This window comes from Perna viridis, chromosome 3 (genome assembly GCF_037379345.1).
Source record: "Perna viridis isolate PV_CMFRI_1.1 ecotype Kerala chromosome 3, ASM3737934v1, whole genome shotgun sequence".
In the NCBI taxonomy this organism is placed as follows: domain Eukaryota; kingdom Metazoa; phylum Mollusca; class Bivalvia; order Mytilida; family Mytilidae; genus Perna; species Perna viridis.
In genome coordinates this window covers 37140982-37166377 of record NC_142447.1, presented here as the reverse complement: position 1 = coordinate 37166377, position 25396 = coordinate 37140982, and the positions used below count along the sequence as shown (strand labels likewise).

Sequence of the window (25396 nt, the reverse complement as noted above, 5' to 3'; positions counted from 1 at the left end):
AAGTGGTATATTTTTTAATAACAAAATAAAAGAAACCAAGTAAATAAGTTTTCAATTATGCAAATTAGAATCCCTGGTTTATTTAAACTGACTTTTGGCATTCACAACTTTCAGTTTCACTTGCAAACTGTAAATAAGCCTTACCAGGTAAGCTAAACTATATCTGACATTCTTGAAGGAAGGAAAAGACAGAAGAGATCATGGAGGTAATACCAAAGCAAATGATTCTATTAACCTGTAAAGGTATCATATAAAATCTTGTTTGAACTGCAATATTTAAAATACAAATGAACAATTGACAAAGACGGATGAAATAAAAGAAAATCTAAAATTCTGAAAATTCCCTTTTTTTACAATAAGATAATTTGAACTCCAAAAAAAAAGGCTACGCACTTGAATTGAGTAGATATGTTGGATACATACGTTTTTATAAAGGTCAAAGTTAAAAAAATGTGAGATTTACAGTGTTGGTATGCTCTGAATGAGTATTTTGTTTTAAACTTGGACCTTTTTTTTCTAGGGGTAGGGGTAATATTTAAACGTTCTTGCTTGGAAAATTCTTAATGAAATATAAGCCTTTTTTGGCTTCACAATGTAGAACATTGAATTATCTGTTGAATGACACCAAATTATTTTGAGACATTTTTGTCGTTTAATAGAGCCGAATTATAAGGCTTTCAATGGAAAATTCGACAATCCCATTTTGAACAATTTGGATAAATTTTGACTAAAAAAATCGCCACAAGTCATCAAAAGTACCCCAGAAGTATTAGTTGTGCTGGTACTAAACAGAAAATACCAAATAAGCAATTTTTACTGAAGCATGAATATGCTATTGATTTTGACATGGGGGTGGGGGTACATGTGTTAATGCCACTAATGCCACTTTTGTGGTATCATTAAAGAGCTGAGGTGTTGGGCTTTATGGTTTTACCTGTATATATTTAGTTTATTCCTATTTGATGACTTGGAAGGTCGATTTTTTTTACCCAGTGGAGTACAAAGATAGGCTTGTACTGAAAAAGAATCCCGGAATATTCTTTAGGTAGTTTAGGTTACAGACCACCAATTCAACCAATGAGCATTTGGAACGTACGCAAAAATAGTCCTACGCAGAAATTACCCCTGTTCCTCATAGTGCTGTGAAAAAAGTTCTCATCTTATTTAAAAAATTGAAACAGTTTCTGAAAGGAAAAACATTTCTGTACATTTTATAGGTGCATTTTGCTTCTTGTGATGTGAAGCCTAATCTCCATAATGATTTTTAAATATACCCCTATCTTGTGAAAACACTTGGATTTCCCATGCTATTTATAGACCCTTCACTTCCGGTGACCAGTACTGCACTGCAAGTCTGCTAACCCCACATGCCATTCTGAGGATTGTGAGCTGACATATGTAGAATCATGCTGATATATAGTCATCTGCAGGTTAAAGTTAAGGTAAAGTCCAGAGAAGCCATTGAATATTGTGAAATTAGCATAGAAGCCTATGGGAAGTGGAATTAGTGGTTTTTAGCCTTAAGCTGAAGCCATGGCAAAATGAAAAGTTTCTTGAAATAGCTTTAAACTACTTGAAGATCTTGTTAACTTTGCCATGAGAGGAATACACTACAAAAATCCTTCAAAATATGCATTTTTTTAAGTTATAGGTCCAAATTATGGAAAATTGGTCTTTTTGGCTGATTTTTATGTCCTATCTTGTAAAAAGTGTAGAAAGTTTAGTAAAAATATCAAATATTAAACTTTGAGGGCTATATTTACCTAAATATGGTAGTAATAAGCACTTGAAATCAAGTTTTGTGTAGATTTGAGCAAAAATTAGGTTAGAAATGAGGAAAAACTCACTTTCATTACTGCGGTTAAGGCCATATAAGCATTCCCCTATGGCAACATGGAAAATCCATTATTGAGCATTTTTTTTGCTTTAGGTGCCCTTTACTGGTCATGTTTTAATGTGAAAACACTGTATTTACAAATTTAAAGCCAAATATATCACCTTTTGTGAAAATTTAAAGATTTAGGATTTTTGACATGTGATCAAGAAAAAGGGGGAGGCATGTCAGAAATAAATTTTTAAAAATAGACCAATTTCTCAGAAAATGATTACTTTTAAAACTATTTCTTCATTAATATTGTTAAAAAACAAGTTGTGATTGATATTTTTTATTTGAAAAGTCAGAAAAAGTTCTTTGCAAATATTTAATGCATTTCAGTATGGTAGAATATTTTCACTTTTTTGCTCGCACAACTTGGTTACCCTATATTTAAAAATCAAATATTTAAAAAAGTGCTTGTCACATTTCACTGAAACTTTGCAAATGCATTCAGTATGTGTGTAGGAAGATACCTGTATAGTTATTTATTTTTTCTAAGACAAAAAGTGACTCTTTAGGTTACAGACCACCAATTCAACCAATGAGCATTTGGAACGTACGCAAAAATAGTCCTACGCAGAAATTACCCCTGTTCCTCATAGTGCTGTGAAAAAAGTTCTCATCTTATTTAAAAAATTGAAACAGTTTCTGAAAGGAAAAACATTTCTGTACATTTTATAGGTGCATTTTGCTTCTTGTGATGTGAAGCCTAATCTCCATAATGATTTTTAAATATACCCCTATCTTGTGAAAACACTTGGATTTCCCATGCTATTTATAGACCCTTCACTTCCGGTGACCAGTACTGCACTGCAAGTCTGCTAACCCCACATGCCATTCTGAGGATTGTGAGCTGACATATGTAGAATCATGCTGATATATAGTCATCTGCAGGTTAAAGTTAAGGTAAAGTCCAGAGAAGCCATTGAATATTGTGAAATTAGCATAGAAGCCTATGGGAAGTGGAATTAGTGGTTTTTAGCCTAGGTAGTGTCTAAAATGTGTAACCCGTACCAACTTTTCCCCGTACCTAAATCATGTTTTGCTAAAATATTCATTCTTTTGGTAGATTAAGAACTGTTGAGATGTGGAAAAGTCCGTTTTAATTCATTTCTAATCAAGAAAATGATGTATATTTTGATATTTTTTGTTTGATCGGTTTTCTGAAGTCAAAAGGTCTACATTGAGTAATCGGAAGTTACCGTACCCAACTATTTATTGACTATTTGTCACTTTCCTGTCCGAATTTTATGTTTTTCTGAAATTATTAAGAGGTGAAAACTTTATCTTAAGACTTCGGATAAAGCTTTGAAAGATGTTATATCGTTTTAAAAAAACAATTGAGTTTGAATTCCGTACCGTACCTAGCGTCAATCCCCGCACCAGCAATGAATGGATACGATCTTCTCCAGAAAGAATAAAAAACACAAAGTATCATAAAAATAGTCTAATGCGATTTTTAATTTATCGTCAATTAAATTTTTTATAATACATGTATTAAGATGTCCCAATCCCAAAATTGCATTAAATTAGTACAGATAACAAAAATACCGGACTTTGATTTTGGTTACAGACCACCAATTCAACCAATGAGCATTTGGACCGTACGCAAAAATAGTCCTACGCAGAAATTACCCCTGTTCCTCATAGTGCTGTGAAAAAAGTTCTCATCTCATTTAAAAAATTTAAACAGTTTCTGAAAGGAAAAACATTTCTGTACATTTTATAGGTGCATTTTGGTTCTTGTGATGTGAAACCTAATCTCCATAATGGTTTCTAAATATACCCCTATTTTGTGAAAACACTGGGATTTCCCATGCTATTTATAGACCCTTCACTTCCGGTGACCAGTACTGCAGGCACGAGACCGCAATTAATTTTCAAGTGCATTTCAATATACACATTTGAGCAGATTAAAAAAATTCCACCGGCGCAAACTGAATAAAACTTCTCTGGCCTAAAGATATGTACAAACAGGATTTTATATATAAATTGTAGAAAATTTTACCATCATTTTCTGAAATTAATACATATAATTCGGAGATGGGGTAAACATGACAAATGAACTGAGTTAAAAGTCTAAATTTTAACCTTCTTCCACTGAACCAAATCACAACTTTTAGTCAGAATTGATTAATGAAAAAAAATCCCATGTAATTTTAACCTATTTTCTACCAATTAGAGGCAAAACTTCAGCAAAAAAGTTTCCAGTAAAAATATGAAAAAATGTGGAAGGTACCTACTACCAAAGTTGGAACTATATACAACGAAAACCAAGGGGAATTAATTGTGTTCTCGTACCTGCAGGTCTCAGTATCGTATTAATTTTCCCATAGACTTCTATAGTGAAGTGCATATTTTTAGGATTTTTTAAAAAATATGTTAATTGATTCAATAAAACTTTCACTTATGTAGCATTTCTAAGGACATGTGAAAAAATAATTTCCCGCAAAGAAAATAGGGTGAGTCCACGAAAATCGGACAGAAAAGTAGTCTCGAACTATAAATAGCCATTTTCCCTACATTCACTTTCGTTTTGCACTCACCAAACCAACCTTTTCAGTGGGACATTTTTATGATATTATGTTAGATTTTCTTTTAAAAAAAGTTCTTCATCTTACAGTGTGATGTTTGCTCTATTTTATAAGTCATTGTTCATATCTTTTGACAAAATATTAGTTTGTAGAGAGGCAAAAAGAAAATGCACTATATTTTTATAGCATCCATGTTTTGACGTACACCCACTCAGGGATATGCAATACGATACTGGTACCTATTAGTAATAAACATTTCAATATAATCCTAAAAGTTGTTGTTTTTCTGCTAGAGCATTCATTTTCATACTGAAAATTCAGAATATCATTGCCCTGCTACAAACATGAGTTTTCTATTACAATTCTTATATAGGTACCCTCTTCCAGGCATAAGACTAATATCTCAATGTTAGCCAGAAAATATTACTTTTGATAAAAAGCTGCTGCATTAATCAAACTAAGCAACTTTGTGGTTTATTCTGACATGGTAGATACATGAGCTGTACTATGAGTTCCAAATCATTATTTAATCCCCACTTGTGAGTTCCATATATGGAAATATTGATATCCGAACCTCCTTTTTTGTCTTTAACTCAAGGGAGCCTCTTGTTTAAAGTAAAGTATAATGACTGGTACAACCAACTGATTTAAACTATAGATATGGTCATTTCAATTATAATGAATCCAGAAAAAATTATACCAATATCATAGTTTTAAAAAAATATAGCTTTTCATATGCAGAAAATACAGATTTTAAGCCATTTTTGTACCCCAGGCAGATACAAATGGACCTAAATATGACAGGAAAAGGACATTTTCTTTAAAACAGATAGCTATGATGCAAGAAATATAGTTTACTGGTATGAATATTATAATAACAATTGTCTGCTTTAGATACTTTTTGAAAAAATTTAGTTTTTATATGAAAAAATACAATTATTTTTCTTGCCGCATTAGAATCTGTCCATTTGAACCACTAAAAAAAGTCCACTAAAAAATTGGCTGATGACTTTTGTGACATTTCTGTGTTTAAATCAACCACACAGTTATATGGCAACTCATTTTAGCTATTTATTTGAAAGAAAAACAAAAAATTAAAAAAATATTCATTTTTTCATATATAAGAGGCAATGTATGGAAAATGACTATTTTCAAGTCCTAACCACATACTTAAAATGTGTTGTAACTTGAAAACTATCCTTACTTGCTTTAGGTTACCTGAATATAGATATGCTCATCATAAATAGTCAAGATAATAATTTTATTGAACTGATATCCTACAAATTCATGAAAACAAAATGCATTTCCAAATTTGGTAAAGATTAACCATAAATGCAAAAAACCAGAGCTACCATAAAAAATCAGGTTCAAAAGTTGGCTAATTCACCTTAAAAGTGTTACCTGCATTGGGGTACTACTTTTTCAGCTGGTAAAGACCACTTGCTGAATATCCAACTTTACTTGAAAAACTGGCTTACTAGGTCTCAGTATCGTATTAATTTTCCCATAGACTTCTATAGTGAAGTGCATATTTTTAGGATTTTTTAAAAAATATGTTAATTGATTCAATAAAACTTTCACTTATGTAGCATTTCTAAGGACATGTGAAAAAAATAATTTCCCGCAAAGAAAATAGGGTGAGTCCACGAAAATCGGACAGAAAAGTAGTCTCGAACTATAAATAGCCATTTTCCCTACTTTCACTTTCGTTTTGCACTCACCAAACCAACCTTTTCAGTGGAACATTTTTATGATATTATGTTAGATTTTCTTTTAAAAAAAGTTCTTCATCTTACAGTGTGATGTTTGCTCTATTTTATAAGTCATTGTTCATATCTTTTGACAAAATATTAGTTTGTAGAGAGGCAAAAAGAAAATGCACTATATTTTTATAGCATCCATGTTTTGACGTACACCCACTCAGGGATATGCAATACGATACTGGTACCTATTAGTAATAAACATTTCAATATAATCCTAAAAGTTGTTGTTTTTCTGCTAGAGCATTCATTTTCATACTGAAAATTCAGAATATCATTGCCCTGCTACAAACATGAGTTTTCTATTACAATTCTTATATAGGTACCCTCTTCCAGGCATAAGACTAATATCTCAATGTTAGCCAGAAAATATTACTTTTGATAAAAAGCTGCTGCATTAATCAAACTAAGCAACTTTGTGGTTTATTCTGACATGGTAGATACATGAGCTGTACTATGAGTTCCAAATCATTATTTAATCCCCACTTGTGAGTTCCATATATGGAAATATTGATATCCGAACCTCCTTTTTTGTCTTTAACTCAAGGGAGCCTCTTGTTTAAAGTAAAGTATAATGACTGGTACAACCAACTGATTTAAACTATAGATATGGTCATTTCAATTATAATGAATCCAGAAAAAATTATACCAATATCATAGTTTTAAAAAAATATAGCTTTTCATATGCAGAAAATACAGATTTTAAGCCATTTTTGTACCCCAGGCAGATACAAATGGACCTAAATATGACAGGAAAAGGACATTTTCTTTAAAACAGATAGCTATGATGCAAGAAATATAGTTTACTGGTATGAATATTATAATAACAATTGTCTGCTTTAGATACTTTTTGAAAAAATTTAGTTTTTATATGAAAAAATACAATTATTTTTCTTGCCGCATTAGAATCTGTCCATTTGAACCACTAAAAAAAGTCCACTAAAAAATTGGCTGATGACTTTTGTGACATTTCTGTGTTTAAATCAACCACACAGTTATATGGCAACTCATTTTAGCTATTTATTTGAAAGAAAAACAAAAAATTAAAAAAATATTCATTTTTTCATATATAAGAGGCAATGTATGGAAAATGACTATTTTCAAGTCCTAACCACATACTTAAAATGTGTTGTAACTTGAAAACTATCCTTACTTGCTTTAGGTTACCTGAATATAGATATGCTCATCATAAATAGTCAAGATAATAATTTTATTGAACTGATATCCTACAAATTCATGAAAACAAAATGCATTTCCAAATTTGGTAAAGATTAACCATAAATGCAAAAAACCAGAGCTACCATAAAAAATCAGGTTCAAAAGTTGGCTAATTCACCTTAAAAGTGTTACCTGCATTGGGGTACTACTTTTTCAGCTGGTAAAGACCACTTGCTGAATATCCAACTTTACTTGAAAAACTGGCTTACTAGGTCTCAGTATCGTATTAATTTTCCCATAGACTTCTATAGTGAAGTGCATATTTTTAGGATTTTTTAAAAAATATGTTAATTGATTCAATAAAACTTTCACTTATGTAGCATTTCTAAGGACATGTGAAAAAAATAATTTCCCGCAAAGAAAATAGGGTGAGTCCACGAAAATCGGACAGAAAAGTAGTCTCGAACTATAAATAGCCATTTTCCCTACTTTCACTTTCGTTTTGCACTCACCAAACCAACCTTTTCAGTGGAACATTTTTATGATATTATGTTAGATTTTCTTTTAAAAAAGTTCGTCATCTTACAGTGTGATGTTTGCTCTATTTTATAAGTCATTGTTCATATCTTTTGACAAAATATTAGTTTGTAGAGAGGCAAAAAGAAAATGCACTATATTTTTATAGCATCCATGTTTTGACGTACACCCACTCAGGGATATGCAATACGATACTGGTACCTATTAGTAATAAACATTTCAATATAATCCTAAAAGTTGTTGTTTTTCTGCTAGAGCATTCATTTTCATACTGAAAATTCAGAATATCATTGCCCTGCTACAAACATGAGTTTTCTATTACAATTCTTATATAGGTACCCTCTTCCAGGCATAAGACTAATATCTCAATGTTAGCCAGAAAATATTACTTTTGATAAAAAGCTGCTGCATTAATCAAACTAAGCAACTTTGTGGTTTATTCTGACATGGTAGATACATGAGCTGTACTATGAGTTCCAAATCATTATTTAATCCCCACTTGTGAGTTCCATATATGGAAATATTGATATCCGAACCTCCTTTTTTGTCTTTAACTCAAGGGAGCCTCTTGTTTAAAGTAAAGTATAATGACTGGTACAACCAACTGATTTAAACTATAGATATGGTCATTTCAATTATAATGAATCCAGAAAAAATTATACCAATATCATAGTTTTAAAAAAATATAGCTTTTCATATGCAGAAAATACAGATTTTAAGCCATTTTTGTACCCCAGGCAGATACAAATGGACCTAAATATGACAGGAAAAGGACATTTTCTTTAAAACAGATAGCTATGATGCAAGAAATATAGTTTACTGGTATGAATATTATAATAACAATTGTCTGCTTTAGATACTTTTTGAAAAAATTTAGTTTTTATATGAAAAAATACAATTATTTTTCTTGCCGCATTAGAATCTGTCCATTTGAACCACTAAAAAAAGTCCACTAAAAAATTGGCTGATGACTTTTGTGACATTTCTGTGTTTAAATCAACCACACAGTTATATGGCAACTCATTTTAGCTATTTATTTGAAAGAAAAACAAAAAATTAAAAAAATATTCATTTTTTCATATATAAGAGGCAATGTATGGAAAATGACTATTTTCAAGTCCTAACCACATACTTAAAATGTGTTGTAACTTGAAAACTATCCTTACTTGCTTTAGGTTACCTGAATATAGATATGCTCATCATAAATAGTCAAGATAATAATTTTATTGAACTGATATCCTACAAATTCATGAAAACAAAATGCATTTCCAAATTTGGTAAAGATTAACCATAAATGCAAAAAACCAGAGCTACCATAAAAAATCAGGTTCAAAAGTTGGCTAATTCACCTTAAAAGTGTTACCTGCATTGGGGTACTACTTTTTCAGCTGGTAAAGACCACTTGCTGAATATCCAACTTTACTTGAAAAACTGGCTTACTAGGTCTCAGTATCGTATTAATTTTCCCATAGACTTCTATAGTGAAGTGCATATTTTTAGGATTTTTTAAAAAATATGTTAATTGATTCAATAAAACTTTCACTTATGTAGCATTTCTAAGGACATGTGAAAAAAATAATTTCCCGCAAAGAAAATAGGGTGAGTCCACGAAAATCGGACAGAAAAGTAGTCTCGAACTATAAATAGCCATTTTCCCTACTTTCACTTTCGTTTTGCACTCACCAAACCAACCTTTTCAGTGGAACATTTTTATGATATTATGTTAGATTTTCTTTTAAAAAAGTTCGTCATCTTACAGTGTGATGTTTGCTCTATTTTATAAGTCATTGTTCATATCTTTTGACAAAATATTAGTTTGTAGAGAGGCAAAAAGAAAATGCACTATATTTTTATAGCATCCATGTTTTGACGTACACCCACTCAGGGATATGCAATACGATACTGGTACCTATTAGTAATAAACATTTCAATATAATCCTAAAAGTTGTTGTTTTTCTGCTAGAGCATTCATTTTCATACTGAAAATTCAGAATATCATTGCCCTGCTACAAACATGAGTTTTCTATTACAATTCTTATATAGGTACCCTCTTCCAGGCATAAGACTAATATCTCAATGTTAGCCAGAAAATATTACTTTTGATAAAAAGCTGCTGCATTAATCAAACTAAGCAACTTTGTGGTTTATTCTGACATGGTAGATACATGAGCTGTACTATGAGTTCCAAATCATTATTTAATCCCCACTTGTGAGTTCCATATATGGAAATATTGATATCCGAACCTCCTTTTTTGTCTTTAACTCAAGGGAGCCTCTTGTTTAAAGTAAAGTATAATGACTGGTACAACCAACTGATTTAAACTATAGATATGGTCATTTCAATTATAATGAATCCAGAAAAAATTATACCAATATCATAGTTTTAAAAAAATATAGCTTTTCATATGCAGAAAATACAGATTTTAAGCCATTTTTGTACCCCAGGCAGATACAAATGGACCTAAATATGACAGGAAAAGGACATTTTCTTTAAAACAGATAGCTATGATGCAAGAAATATAGTTTACTGGTATGAATATTATAATAACAATTGTCTGCTTTAGATACTTTTTGAAAAAATTTAGTTTTTATATGAAAAAATACAATTATTTTTCTTGCCGCATTAGAATCTGTCCATTTGAACCACTAAAAAAAGTCCACTAAAAAATTGGCTGATGACTTTTGTGACATTTCTGTGTTTAAATCAACCACACAGTTATATGGCAACTCATTTTAGCTATTTATTTGAAAGAAAAACAAAAAATTAAAAAAATATTCATTTTTTCATATATAAGAGGCAATGTATGGAAAATGACTATTTTCAAGTCCTAACCACATACTTAAAATGTGTTGTAACTTGAAAACTATCCTTACTTGCTTTAGGTTACCTGAATATAGATATGCTCATCATAAATAGTCAAGATAATAATTTTATTGAACTGATATCCTACAAATTCATGAAAACAAAATGCATTTCCAAATTTGGTAAAGATTAACCATAAATGCAAAAAACCAGAGCTACCATAAAAAATCAGGTTCAAAAGTTGGCTAATTCACCTTAAAAGTGTTACCTGCATTGGGGTACTACTTTTTCAGCTGGTAAAGACCACTTGCTGAATATCCAACTTTACTTGAAAAACTGGCTTACTAGGTCTCAGTATCGTATTAATTTTCCCATAGACTTCTATAGTGAAGTGCATATTTTTAGGATTTTTTAAAAAATATGTTAATTGATTCAATAAAACTTTCACTTATGTAGCATTTCTAAGGACATGTGAAAAAAATAATTTCCCGCAAAGAAAATAGGGTGAGTCCACGAAAATCGGACAGAAAAGTAGTCTCGAACTATAAATAGCCATTTTCCCTACTTTCACTTTCGTTTTGCACTCACCAAACCAACCTTTTCAGTGGAACATTTTTATGATATTATGTTAGATTTTCTTTTAAAAAAGTTCGTCATCTTACAGTGTGATGTTTGCTCTATTTTATAAGTCATTGTTCATATCTTTTGACAAAATATTAGTTTGTAGAGAGGCAAAAAGAAAATGCACTATATTTTTATAGCATCCATGTTTTGACGTACACCCACTCAGGGATATGCAATACGATACTGGTACCTATTAGTAATAAACATTTCAATATAATCCTAAAAGTTGTTGTTTTTCTGCTAGAGCATTCATTTTCATACTGAAAATTCAGAATATCATTGCCCTGCTACAAACATGAGTTTTCTATTACAATTCTTATATAGGTACCCTCTTCCAGGCATAAGACTAATATCTCAATGTTAGCCAGAAAATATTACTTTTGATAAAAAGCTGCTGCATTAATCAAACTAAGCAACTTTGTGGTTTATTCTGACATGGTAGATACATGAGCTGTACTATGAGTTCCAAATCATTATTTAATCCCCACTTGTGAGTTCCATATATGGAAATATTGATATCCGAACCTCCTTTTTTGTCTTTAACTCAAGGGAGCCTCTTGTTTAAAGTAAAGTATAATGACTGGTACAACCAACTGATTTAAACTATAGATATGGTCATTTCAATTATAATGAATCCAGAAAAAATTATACCAATATCATAGTTTTAAAAAAATATAGCTTTTCATATGCAGAAAATACAGATTTTAAGCCATTTTTGTACCCCAGGCAGATACAAATGGACCTAAATATGACAGGAAAAGGACATTTTCTTTAAAACAGATAGCTATGATGCAAGAAATATAGTTTACTGGTATGAATATTATAATAACAATTGTCTGCTTTAGATACTTTTTGAAAAAATTTAGTTTTTATATGAAAAAATACAATTATTTTTCTTGCCGCATTAGAATCTGTCCATTTGAACCACTAAAAAAAGTCCACTAAAAAATTGGCTGATGACTTTTGTGACATTTCTGTGTTTAAATCAACCACACAGTTATATGGCAACTCATTTTAGCTATTTATTTGAAAGAAAAACAAAAAATTAAAAAAATATTCATTTTTTCATATATAAGAGGCAATGTATGGAAAATGACTATTTTCAAGTCCTAACCACATACTTAAAATGTGTTGTAACTTGAAAACTATCCTTACTTGCTTTAGGTTACCTGAATATAGATATGCTCATCATAAATAGTCAAGATAATAATTTTATTGAACTGATATCCTACAAATTCATGAAAACAAAATGCATTTCCAAATTTGGTAAAGATTAACCATAAATGCAAAAAACCAGAGCTACCATAAAAAATCAGGTTCAAAAGTTGGCTAATTCACCTTAAAAGTGTTACCTGCATTGGGGTACTACTTTTTCAGCTGGTAAAGACCACTTGCTGAATATCCAACTTTACTTGAAAAACTGGCTTACTAGGTCTCAGTATCGTATTAATTTTCCCATAGACTTCTATAGTGAAGTGCATATTTTTAGGATTTTTTAAAAAATATGTTAATTGATTCAATAAAACTTTCACTTATGTAGCATTTCTAAGGACATGTGAAAAAAATAATTTCCCGCAAAGAAAATAGGGTGAGTCCACGAAAATCGGACAGAAAAGTAGTCTCGAACTATAAATAGCCATTTTCCCTACTTTCACTTTCGTTTTGCACTCACCAAACCAACCTTTTCAGTGGAACATTTTTATGATATTATGTTAGATTTTCTTTTAAAAAAGTTCGTCATCTTACAGTGTGATGTTTGCTCTATTTTATAAGTCATTGTTCATATCTTTTGACAAAATATTAGTTTGTAGAGAGGCAAAAAGAAAATGCACTATATTTTTATAGCATCCATGTTTTGACGTACACCCACTCAGGGATATGCAATACGATACTGGTACCTATTAGTAATAAACATTTCAATATAATCCTAAAAGTTGTTGTTTTTCTGCTAGAGCATTCATTTTCATACTGAAAATTCAGAATATCATTGCCCTGCTACAAACATGAGTTTTCTATTACAATTCTTATATAGGTACCCTCTTCCAGGCATAAGACTAATATCTCAATGTTAGCCAGAAAATATTACTTTTGATAAAAAGCTGCTGCATTAATCAAACTAAGCAACTTTGTGGTTTATTCTGACATGGTAGATACATGAGCTGTACTATGAGTTCCAAATCATTATTTAATCCCCACTTGTGAGTTCCATATATGGAAATATTGATATCCGAACCTCCTTTTTTGTCTTTAACTCAAGGGAGCCTCTTGTTTAAAGTAAAGTATAATGACTGGTACAACCAACTGATTTAAACTATAGATATGGTCATTTCAATTATAATGAATCCAGAAAAAATTATACCAATATCATAGTTTTAAAAAAATATAGCTTTTCATATGCAGAAAATACAGATTTTAAGCCATTTTTGTACCCCAGGCAGATACAAATGGACCTAAATATGACAGGAAAAGGACATTTTCTTTAAAACAGATAGCTATGATGCAAGAAATATAGTTTACTGGTATGAATATTATAATAACAATTGTCTGCTTTAGATACTTTTTGAAAAAATTTAGTTTTTATATGAAAAAATACAATTATTTTTCTTGCCGCATTAGAATCTGTCCATTTGAACCACTAAAAAAAGTCCACTAAAAAATTGGCTGATGACTTTTGTGACATTTCTGTGTTTAAATCAACCACACAGTTATATGGCAACTCATTTTAGCTATTTATTTGAAAGAAAAACAAAAAATTAAAAAAATATTCATTTTTTCATATATAAGAGGCAATGTATGGAAAATGACTATTTTCAAGTCCTAACCACATACTTAAAATGTGTTGTAACTTGAAAACTATCCTTACTTGCTTTAGGTTACCTGAATATAGATATGCTCATCATAAATAGTCAAGATAATAATTTTATTGAACTGATATCCTACAAATTCATGAAAACAAAATGCATTTCCAAATTTGGTAAAGATTAACCATAAATGCAAAAAACCAGAGCTACCATAAAAAATCAGGTTCAAAAGTTGGCTAATTCACCTTAAAAGTGTTACCTGCATTGGGGTACTACTTTTTCAGCTGGTAAAGACCACTTGCTGAATATCCAACTTTACTTGAAAAACTGGCTTACTAGGTCTCAGTATCGTATTAATTTTCCCATAGACTTCTATAGTGAAGTGCATATTTTTAGGATTTTTTAAAAAATATGTTAATTGATTCAATAAAACTTTCACTTATGTAGCATTTCTAAGGACATGTGAAAAAAATAATTTCCCGCAAAGAAAATAGGGTGAGTCCACGAAAATCGGACAGAAAAGTAGTCTCGAACTATAAATAGCCATTTTCCCTACTTTCACTTTCGTTTTGCACTCACCAAACCAACCTTTTCAGTGGAACATTTTTATGATATTATGTTAGATTTTCTTTTAAAAAAGTTCGTCATCTTACAGTGTGATGTTTGCTCTATTTTATAAGTCATTGTTCATATCTTTTGACAAAATATTAGTTTGTAGAGAGGCAAAAAGAAAATGCACTATATTTTTATAGCATCCATGTTTTGACGTACACCCACTCAGGGATATGCAATACGATACTGGTACCTATTAGTAATAAACATTTCAATATAATCCTAAAAGTTGTTGTTTTTCTGCTAGAGCATTCATTTTCATACTGAAAATTCAGAATATCATTGCCCTGCTACAAACATGAGTTTTCTATTACAATTCTTATATAGGTACCCTCTTCCAGGCATAAGACTAATATCTCAATGTTAGCCAGAAAATATTACTTTTGATAAAAAGCTGCTGCATTAATCAAACTAAGCAACTTTGTGGTTTATTCTGACATGGTAGATACATGAGCTGTACTATGAGTTCCAAATCATTATTTAATCCCCACTTGTGAGTTCCATATATGGAAATATTGATATCCGAACCTCCTTTTTTGTCTTTAACTCAAGGGAGCCTCTTGTTTAAAGTAAAGTATAATGACTGGTACAACCAACTGATTTAAACTATAGATATGGTCATTTCAATTATAATGAATCCAGAAAAAATTATACCAATATCATAGTTTTAAAAAAATATAGCTTTTCATATGCAGAAAATACAGATTTTAAGCCATTTTTGTACCCCAGGCAGATACAAATGGACCTAAATATGACAGGAAAAGGACATTTTCTTTAAAACAGATAGCTATGATGCAAGAAATATAGTTTACTGGTATGAATATTATAATAACAATTGTCTGCTTTAGATACTTTTTGAAAAAATTTAGTTTTTATATGAAAAAATACAATTATTTTTCTTGCCGCATTAGAATCTGTCCATTTGAACCACTAAAAAAAGTCCACTAAAAAATTGGCTGATGACTTTTGTGACATTTCTGTGTTTAAATCAACCACACAGTTATATGGCAACTCATTTTAGCTATTTATTTGAAAGAAAAACAAAAAATTAAAAAAATATTCATTTTTTCATATATAAGAGGCAATGTATGGAAAATGACTATTTTCAAGTCCTAACCACATACTTAAAATGTGTTGTAACTTGAAAACTATCCTTACTTGCTTTAGGTTACCTGAATATAGATATGCTCATCATAAATAGTCAAGATAATAATTTTATTGAACTGATATCCTACAAATTCATGAAAACAAAATGCATTTCCAAATTTGGTAAAGATTAACCATAAATGCAAAAAACCAGAGCTACCATAAAAAATCAGGTTCAAAAGTTGGCTAATTCACCTTAAAAGTGTTACCTGCATTGGGGTACTACTTTTTCAGCTGGTAAAGACCACTTGCTGAATATCCAACTTTACTTGAAAAACTGGCTTACTAGGTCTCAGTATCGTATTAATTTTCCCATAGACTTCTATAGTGAAGTGCATATTTTTAGGATTTTTTAAAAAATATGTTAATTGATTCAATAAAACTTTCACTTATGTAGCATTTCTAAGGACATGTGAAAAAAATAATTTCCCGCAAAGAAAATAGGGTGAGTCCACGAAAATCGGACAGAAAAGTAGTCTCGAACTATAAATAGCCATTTTCCCTACTTTCACTTTCGTTTTGCACTCACCAAACCAACCTTTTCAGTGGAACATTTTTATGATATTATGTTAGATTTTCTTTTAAAAAAGTTCGTCATCTTACAGTGTGATGTTTGCTCTATTTTATAAGTCATTGTTCATATCTTTTGACAAAATATTAGTTTGTAGAGAGGCAAAAAGAAAATGCACTATATTTTTATAGCATCCATGTTTTGACGTACACCCACTCAGGGATATGCAATACGATACTGGTACCTATTAGTAATAAACATTTCAATATAATCCTAAAAGTTGTTGTTTTTCTGCTAGAGCATTCATTTTCATACTGAAAATTCAGAATATCATTGCCCTGCTACAAACATGAGTTTTCTATTACAATTCTTATATAGGTACCCTCTTCCAGGCATAAGACTAATATCTCAATGTTAGCCAGAAAATATTACTTTTGATAAAAAGCTGCTGCATTAATCAAACTAAGCAACTTTGTGGTTTATTCTGACATGGTAGATACATGAGCTGTACTATGAGTTCCAAATCATTATTTAATCCCCACTTGTGAGTTCCATATATGGAAATATTGATATCCGAACCTCCTTTTTTGTCTTTAACTCAAGGGAGCCTCTTGTTTAAAGTAAAGTATAATGACTGGTACAACCAACTGATTTAAACTATAGATATGGTCATTTCAATTATAATGAATCCAGAAAAAATTATACCAATATCATAGTTTTAAAAAAATATAGCTTTTCATATGCAGAAAATACAGATTTTAAGCCATTTTTGTACCCCAGGCAGATACAAATGGACCTAAATATGACAGGAAAAGGACATTTTCTTTAAAACAGATAGCTATGATGCAAGAAATATAGTTTACTGGTATGAATATTATAATAACAATTGTCTGCTTTAGATACTTTTTGAAAAAATTTAGTTTTTATATGAAAAAATACAATTATTTTTCTTGCCGCATTAGAATCTGTCCATTTGAACCACTAAAAAAAGTCCACTAAAAAATTGGCTGATGACTTTTGTGACATTTCTGTGTTTAAATCAACCACACAGTTATATGGCAACTCATTTTAGCTATTTATTTGAAAGAAAAACAAAAAATTAAAAAAATATTCATTTTTTCATATATAAGAGGCAATGTATGGAAAATGACTATTTTCAAGTCCTAACCACATACTTAAAATGTGTTGTAACTTGAAAACTATCCTTACTTGCTTTAGGTTACCTGAATATAGATATGCTCATCATAAATAGTCAAGATAATAATTTTATTGAACTGATATCCTACAAATTCATGAAAACAAAATGCATTTCCAAATTTGGTAAAGATTAACCATAAATGCAAAAAACCAGAGCTACCATAAAAAATCAGGTTCAAAAGTTGGCTAATTCACCTTAAAAGTGTTACCTGCATTGGGGTACTACTTTTTCAGCTGGTAAAGACCACTTGCTGAATATCCAACTTTACTTGAAAAACTGGCTTACTAGGTCTCAGTATCGTATTAATTTTCCCATAGACTTCTATAGTGAAGTGCATATTTTTAGGATTTTTTAAAAAATATGTTAATTGATTCAATAAAACTTTCACTTATGTAGCATTTCTAAGGACATGTGAAAAAAATAATTTCCCGCAAAGAAAATAGGGTGAGTCCACGAAAATCGGACAGAAAAGTAGTCTCGAACTATAAATAGCCATTTTCCCTACTTTCACTTTCGTTTTGCACTCACCAAACCAACCTTTTCAGTGGAACATTTTTATGATATTATGTTAGATTTTCTTTTAAAAAAGTTCGTCATCTTACAGTGTGATGTTTGCTCTATTTTATAAGTCATTGTTCATATCTTTTGACAAAATATTAGTTTGTAGAGAGGCAAAAAGAAAATGCACTATATTTTTATAGCATCCATGTTTTGACGTACACCCACTCAGGGATATGCAATACGATACTGGTACCTATTAGTAATAAACATTTCAATATAATCCTAAAAGTTGTTGTTTTTCTGCTAGAGCATTCATTTTCATACTGAAAATTCAGAATATCATTGCCCTGCTACAAACATGAGTTTTCTATTACAATTCTTATATAGGTACCCTCTTCCAGGCATAAGACTAATATCTCAATGTTAGCCAGAAAATATTACTTTTGATAAAAAGCTGCTGCATTAATCAAACTAAGCAACTTTGTGGTTTATTCTGACATGGTAGATACATGAGCTGTACTATGAGTTCCAAATCATTATTTAATCCCCACTTGTGAGTTCCATATATGGAAATATTGATATCCGAACCTCCTTTTTTGTCTTTAACTCAAGGGAGCCTCTTGTTTAAAGTAAAGTATAATGACTGGTACAACCAACTGATTTAAACTATAGATATGGTCATTTCAATTATAATGAATCCAGAAAAAATTATACCAATATCATAGTTTTAAAAAAATATAGCTTTTCATATGCAGAAAATACAGATTTTAAGCCATTTTTGTACCCCAGGCAGATACAAATGGACCTAAATATGACAGGAAAAGGACATTTTCTTTAAAACAGATAGCTATGATGCAAGAAATATAGTTTACTGGTATGAATATTATAATAACAATTGTCTGCTTTAGATACTTTTTGAAAAAATTTAGTTTTTATATGAAAAAATACAATTATTTTTCTTGCCGCATTAGAATCTGTCCATTTGAACCACTAAAAAAAGTCCACTAAAAAATTGGCTGATGACTTTTGTGACATTTCTGTGTTTAAATCAACCACACAGTTATATGGCAACTCATTTTAGCTATTTATTTGAAAGAAAAACAAAAAATTAAAAAAATATTCATTTTTTCATATATAAGAGGCAATGTATGGAAAATGACTATTTTCAAGTCCTAACCACATACTTAAAATGTGTTGTAACTTGAAAACTATCCTTACTTGCTTTAGGTTACCTGAATATAGATATGCTCATCATAAATAGTCAAGATAATAATTTTATTGAACTGATATCCTACAAATTCATGAAAACAAAATGCATTTCCAAATTTGGTAAAGATTAACCATAAATGCAAAAAACCAGAGCTACCATAAAAAATCAGGTTCAAAAGTTGGCTAATTCACCTTAAAAGTGTTACCTGCATTGGGGTACTACTTTTTCAGCTGGTAAAGACCACTTGCTGAATATCCAACTTTACTTGAAAAACTGGCTTACTAGGTCTCAGTATCGTATTAATTTTCCCATAGACTTCTATAGTGAAGTGCATATTTTTAGGATTTTTTAAAAAATATGTTAATTGATTCAATAAAACTTTCACTTATGTAGCATTTCTAAGGACATGTGAAAAAAATAATTTCCCGCAAAGAAAATAGGGTGAGTCCACGAAAATCGGACAGAAAAGTAGTCTCGAACTATAAATAGCCATTTTCCCTACTTTCACTTTCGTTTTGCACTCACCAAACCAACCTTTTCAGTGGAACATTTTTATGATATTATGTTAGATTTTCTTTTAAAAAAGTTCGTCATCTTACAGTGTGATGTTTGCTCTATTTTATAAGTCATTGTTCATATCTTTTGACAAAATATTAGTTTGTAGAGAGGCAAAAAGAAAATGCACTATATTTTTATAGCATCCATGTTTTGACGTACACCCACTCAGGGATATGCAATACGATACTGGTACCTATTAGTAATAAACATTTCAATATAATCCTAAAAGTTGTTGTTTTTCTGCTAGAGCATTCATTTTCATACTGAAAATTCAGAATATCATTGCCCTGCTACAAACATGAGTTTTCTATTACAATTCTTATATAGGTACCCTCTTCCAGGCATAAGACTAATATCTCAATGTTAGCCAGAAAATATTACTTTTGATAAAAAGCTGCTGCATTAATCAAACTAAGCAACTTTGTGGTTTATTCTGACATGGTAGATACATGAGCTGTACTATGAGTTCCAAATCATTATTTAATCCCCACTTGTGAGTTCCATATATGGAAATATTGATATCCGAACCTCCTTTTTTGTCTTTAACTCAAGGGAGCCTCTTGTTTAAAGTAAAGTATAATGACTGGTACAACCAACTGATTTAAACTATAGATATGGTCATTTCAATTATAATGAATCCAGAAAAAATTATACCAATATCATAGTTTTAAAAAAATATAGCTTTTCATATGCAGAAAATACAGATTTTAAGCCATTTTTGTACCCCAGGCAGATACAAATGGACCTAAATATGACAGGAAAAGGACATTTTCTTTAAAACAGATAGCTATGATGCAAGAAATATAGTTTACTGGTATGAATATTATAATAACAATTGTCTGCTTTAGATACTTTTTGAAAAAATTTAGTTTTTATATGAAAAAATACAATTATTTTTCTTGCCGCATTAGAATCTGTCCATTTGAACCACTAAAAAAAGTCCACTAAAAAATTGGCTGATGACTTTTGTGACATTTCTGTGTTTAAATCAACCACACAGTTATATGGCAACTCATTTTAGCTATTTATTTGAAAGAAAAACAAAAAATTAAAAAAATATTCATTTTTTCATATATAAGAGGCAATGTATGGAAAATGACTATTTTCAAGTCCTAACCACATACTTAAAATGTGTTGTAACTTGAAAACTATCCTTACTTGCTTTAGGTTACCTGAATATAGATATGCTCATCATAAATAGTCAAGATAATAATTTTATTGAACTGATATCCTACAAATTCATGAAAACAAAATGCATTTCCAAATTTGGTAAAGATTAACCATAAATGCAAAAAACCAGAGCTACCATAAAAAATCAGGTTCAAAAGTTGGCTAATTCACCTTAAAAGTGTTACCTGCATTGGGGTACTACTTTTTCAGCTGGTAAAGACCACTTGCTGAATATCCAACTTTACTTGAAAAACTGGCTTACTAGGTCTCAGTATCGTATTAATTTTCCCATAGACTTCTATAGTGAAGTGCATATTTTTAGGATTTTTTAAAAAATATGTTAATTGATTCAATAAAACTTTCACTTATGTAGCATTTCTAAGGACATGTGAAAAAAATAATTTCCCGCAAAGAAAATAGGGTGAGTCCACGAAAATCGGACAGAAAAGTAGTCTCGAACTATAAATAGCCATTTTCCCTACTTTCACTTTCGTTTTGCACTCACCAAACCAACCTTTTCAGTGGAACATTTTTATGATATTATGTTAGATTTTCTTTTAAAAAAGTTCGTCATCTTACAGTGTGATGTTTGCTCTATTTTATAAGTCATTGTTCATATCTTTTGACAAAATATTAGTTTGTAGAGAGGCAAAAAGAAAATGCACTATATTTTTATAGCATCCATGTTTTGACGTACACCCACTCAGGGATATGCAATACGATACTGGTACCTATTAGTAATAAACATTTCAATATAATCCTAAAAGTTGTTGTTTTTCTGCTAGAGCATTCATTTTCATACTGAAAATTCAGAATATCATTGCCCTGCTACAAACATGAGTTTTCTATTACAATTCTTATATAGGTACCCTCTTCCAGGCATAAGACTAATATCTCAATGTTAGCCAGAAAATATTACTTTTGATAAAAAGCTGCTGCATTAATCAAACTAAGCAACTTTGTGGTTTATTCTGACATGGTAGATACATGAGCTGTACTATGAGTTCCAAATCATTATTTAATCCCCACTTGTGAGTTCCATATATGGAAATATTGATATCCGAACCTCCTTTTTTGTCTTTAACTCAAGGGAGCCTCTTGTTTAAAGTAAAGTATAATGACTGGTACAACCAACTGATTTAAACTATAGATATGGTCATTTCAATTATAATGAATCCAGAAAAAATTATACCAATATCATAGTTTTAAAAAAATATAGCTTTTCATATGCAGAAAATACAGATTTTAAGCCATTTTTGTACCCCAGGCAGATACAAATGGACCTAAATATGACAGGAAAAGGACATTTTCTTTAAAACAGATAGCTATGATGCAAGAAATATAGTTTACTGGTATGAATATTATAATAACAATTGTCTGCTTTAGATACTTTTTGAAAAAATTTAGTTTTTATATGAAAAAATACAATTATTTTTCTTGCCGCATTAGAATCTGTCCATTTGAACCACTAAAAAAAGTCCACTAAAAAATTGGCTGATGACTTTTGTGACATTTCTGTGTTTAAATCAACCACACAGTTATATGGCAACTCATTTTAGCTATTTATTTGAAAGAAAAACAAAAAATTAAAAAAATATTCATTTTTTCATATATAAGAGGCAATGTATGGAAAATGACTATTTTCAAGTCCTAACCACATACTTAAAATGTGTTGTAACTTGAAAACTATCCTTACTTGCTTTAGGTTACCTGAATATAGATATGCTCATCATAAATAGTCAAGATAATAATTTTATTGAACTGATATCCTACAAATTCATGAAAACAAAATGCATTTCCAAATTTGGTAAAGATTAACCATAAATGCAAAAAACCAGAGCTACCATAAAAAATCAGGTTCAAAAGTTGGCTAATTCACCTTAAAAGTGTTACCTGCATTGGGGTACTACTTTTTCAGCTGGTAAAGACCACTTGCTGAATATCCAACTTTACTTGAAAAACTGGCTTACTAGGTCTCAGTATCGTATTAATTTTCCCATAGACTTCTATAGTGAAGTGCATATTTTTAGGATTTTTTAAAAAATATGTTAATTGATTCAATAAAACTTTCACTTATGTAGCATTTCTAAGGACATGTGAAAAAAATAATTTCCCGCAAAGAAAATAGGGTGAGTCCACGAAAATCGGACAGAAAAGTAGTCTCGAACTATAAATAGCCATTTTCCCTACTTTCACTTTCGTTTTGCACTCACCAAACCAACCTTTTCAGTGGAACATTTTTATGATATTATGTTAGATTTTCTTTTAAAAAAGTTCGTCATCTTACAGTGTGATGTTTGCTCTATTTTATAAGTCATTGTTCATATCTTTTGACAAAATATTAGTTTGTAGAGAGGCAAAAAGAAAATGCACTATATTTTTATAGCATCCATGTTTTGACGTACACCCACTCAGGGATATGCAATACGATACTGGTACCTATTAGTAATAAACATTTCAATATAATCCTAAAAGTTGTTGTTTTTCTGCTAGAGCATTCATTTTCATACTGAAAATTCAGAATATCATTGCCCTGCTACAAACATGAGTTTTCTATTACAATTCTTATATAGGTACCCTCTTCCAGGCATAAGACTAATATCTCAATGTTAGCCAGAAAATATTACTTTTGATAAAAAGCTGCTGCATTAATCAAACTAAGCAACTTTGTGGTTTATTCTGACATGGTAGATACATGAGCTGTACTATGAGTTCCAAATCATTATTTAATCCCCACTTGTGAGTTCCATATATGGAAATATTGATATCCGAACCTCCTTTTTTGTCTTTAACTCAAGGGAGCCTCTTGTTTAAAGTAAAGTATAATGACTGGTACAACCAACTGATTTAAACTATAGATATGGTCATTTCAATTATAATGAATCCAGAAAAAATTATACCAATATCATAGTTTTAAAAAAATATAGCTTTTCATATGCAGAAAATACAGATTTTAAGCCATTTTTGTACCCCAGGCAGATACAAATGGACCTAAATATGACAGGAAAAGGACATTTTCTTTAAAACAGATAGCTATGATGCAAGAAATATAGTTTACTGGTATGAATATTATAATAACAATTGTCTGCTTTAGATACTTTTTGAAAAAATTTAGTTTTTATATGAAAAAATACAATTATTTTTCTTGCCGCATTAGAATCTGTCCATTTGAACCACTAAAAAAAGTCCACTAAAAAATTGGCTGATGACTTTTGTGACATTTCTGTGTTTAAATCAACCACACAGTTATATGGCAACTCATTTTAGCTATTTATTTGAAAGAAAAACAAAAAATTAAAAAAATATTCATTTTTTCATATATAAGAGGCAATGTATGGAAAATGACTATTTTCAAGTCCTAACCACATACTTAAAATGTGTTGTAACTTGAAAACTATCCTTACTTGCTTTAGGTTACCTGAATATAGATATGCTCATCATAAATAGTCAAGATAATAATTTTATTGAACTGATATCCTACAAATTCATGAAAACAAAATGCATTTCCAAATTTGGTAAAGATTAACCATAAATGCAAAAAACCAGAGCTACCATAAAAAAATCAGGTTCAAAAGTTGGCTAATTCACCTTAAAAGTGTTACCTGCATTGGGGTACTACTTTTTCAGCTGGTAAAGACCACTTGCTGAATATCCAACTTTACTTGAAAAACTGGCTTACTAGGTCTCAGTATCGTATTAATTTTCCCATAGACTTCTATAGTGAAGTGCATATTTTTAGGATTTTTTAAAAAATATGTTAATTGATTCAATAAAACTTTCACTTATGTAGCATTTCTAAGGACATGTGAAAAAAATAATTTCCCGCAAAGAAAATAGGGTGAGTCCACGAAAATCGGACAGAAAAGTAGTCTCGAACTATAAATAGCCATTTTCCCTACTTTCACTTTCGTTTTGCACTCACCAAACCAACCTTTTCAGTGGAACATTTTTATGATATTATGTTAGATTTTCTTTTAAAAAAGTTCGTCATCTTACAGTGTGATGTTTGCTCTATTTTATAAGTCATTGTTCATATCTTTTGACAAAATATTAGTTTGTAGAGAGGCAAAAAGAAAATGCACTATATTTTTATAGCATCCATGTTTTGACGTACACCCACTCAGGGATATGCAATACGATACTGGTACCTGCACTGCAAGTCTGTTAACCCCACATGCCATTCTGAGGATTGTGAGCTGACATATGTAGAATCATGCTGATATATAGTCCTCTGCAGGTTAAAGTTAGGTAAAGTCCAGAGAAGCCATTGAATATTGTGAAATTAGCATAGAAGCCTATGGGAAGTGGAATTAGTGGTTTCTAGCCTTTTGGTGCGGGAATTTCGGGTTACACATTCTAGAACTTTTGAAAACAAAATCGAATAAAATCAATTTTTT

General features: G+C 30.4%; 1 long non-coding RNA gene across 1 annotated transcript; it reads left to right on the top strand.

The window, feature by feature from the left end:
* Positions 1 to 76: 76 nt before the first annotated feature.
* LOC148622110 (uncharacterized) lies at positions 77 to 24304 on the top strand. Its single transcript, XR_015920572.1, has 2 exons — positions 77 to 1045; positions 2864 to 24304. It is a non-coding gene; the product is annotated as an uncharacterized LOC148622110 (long non-coding RNA).
* Positions 24305 to 25396: the final 1092 nt, after the last annotated feature.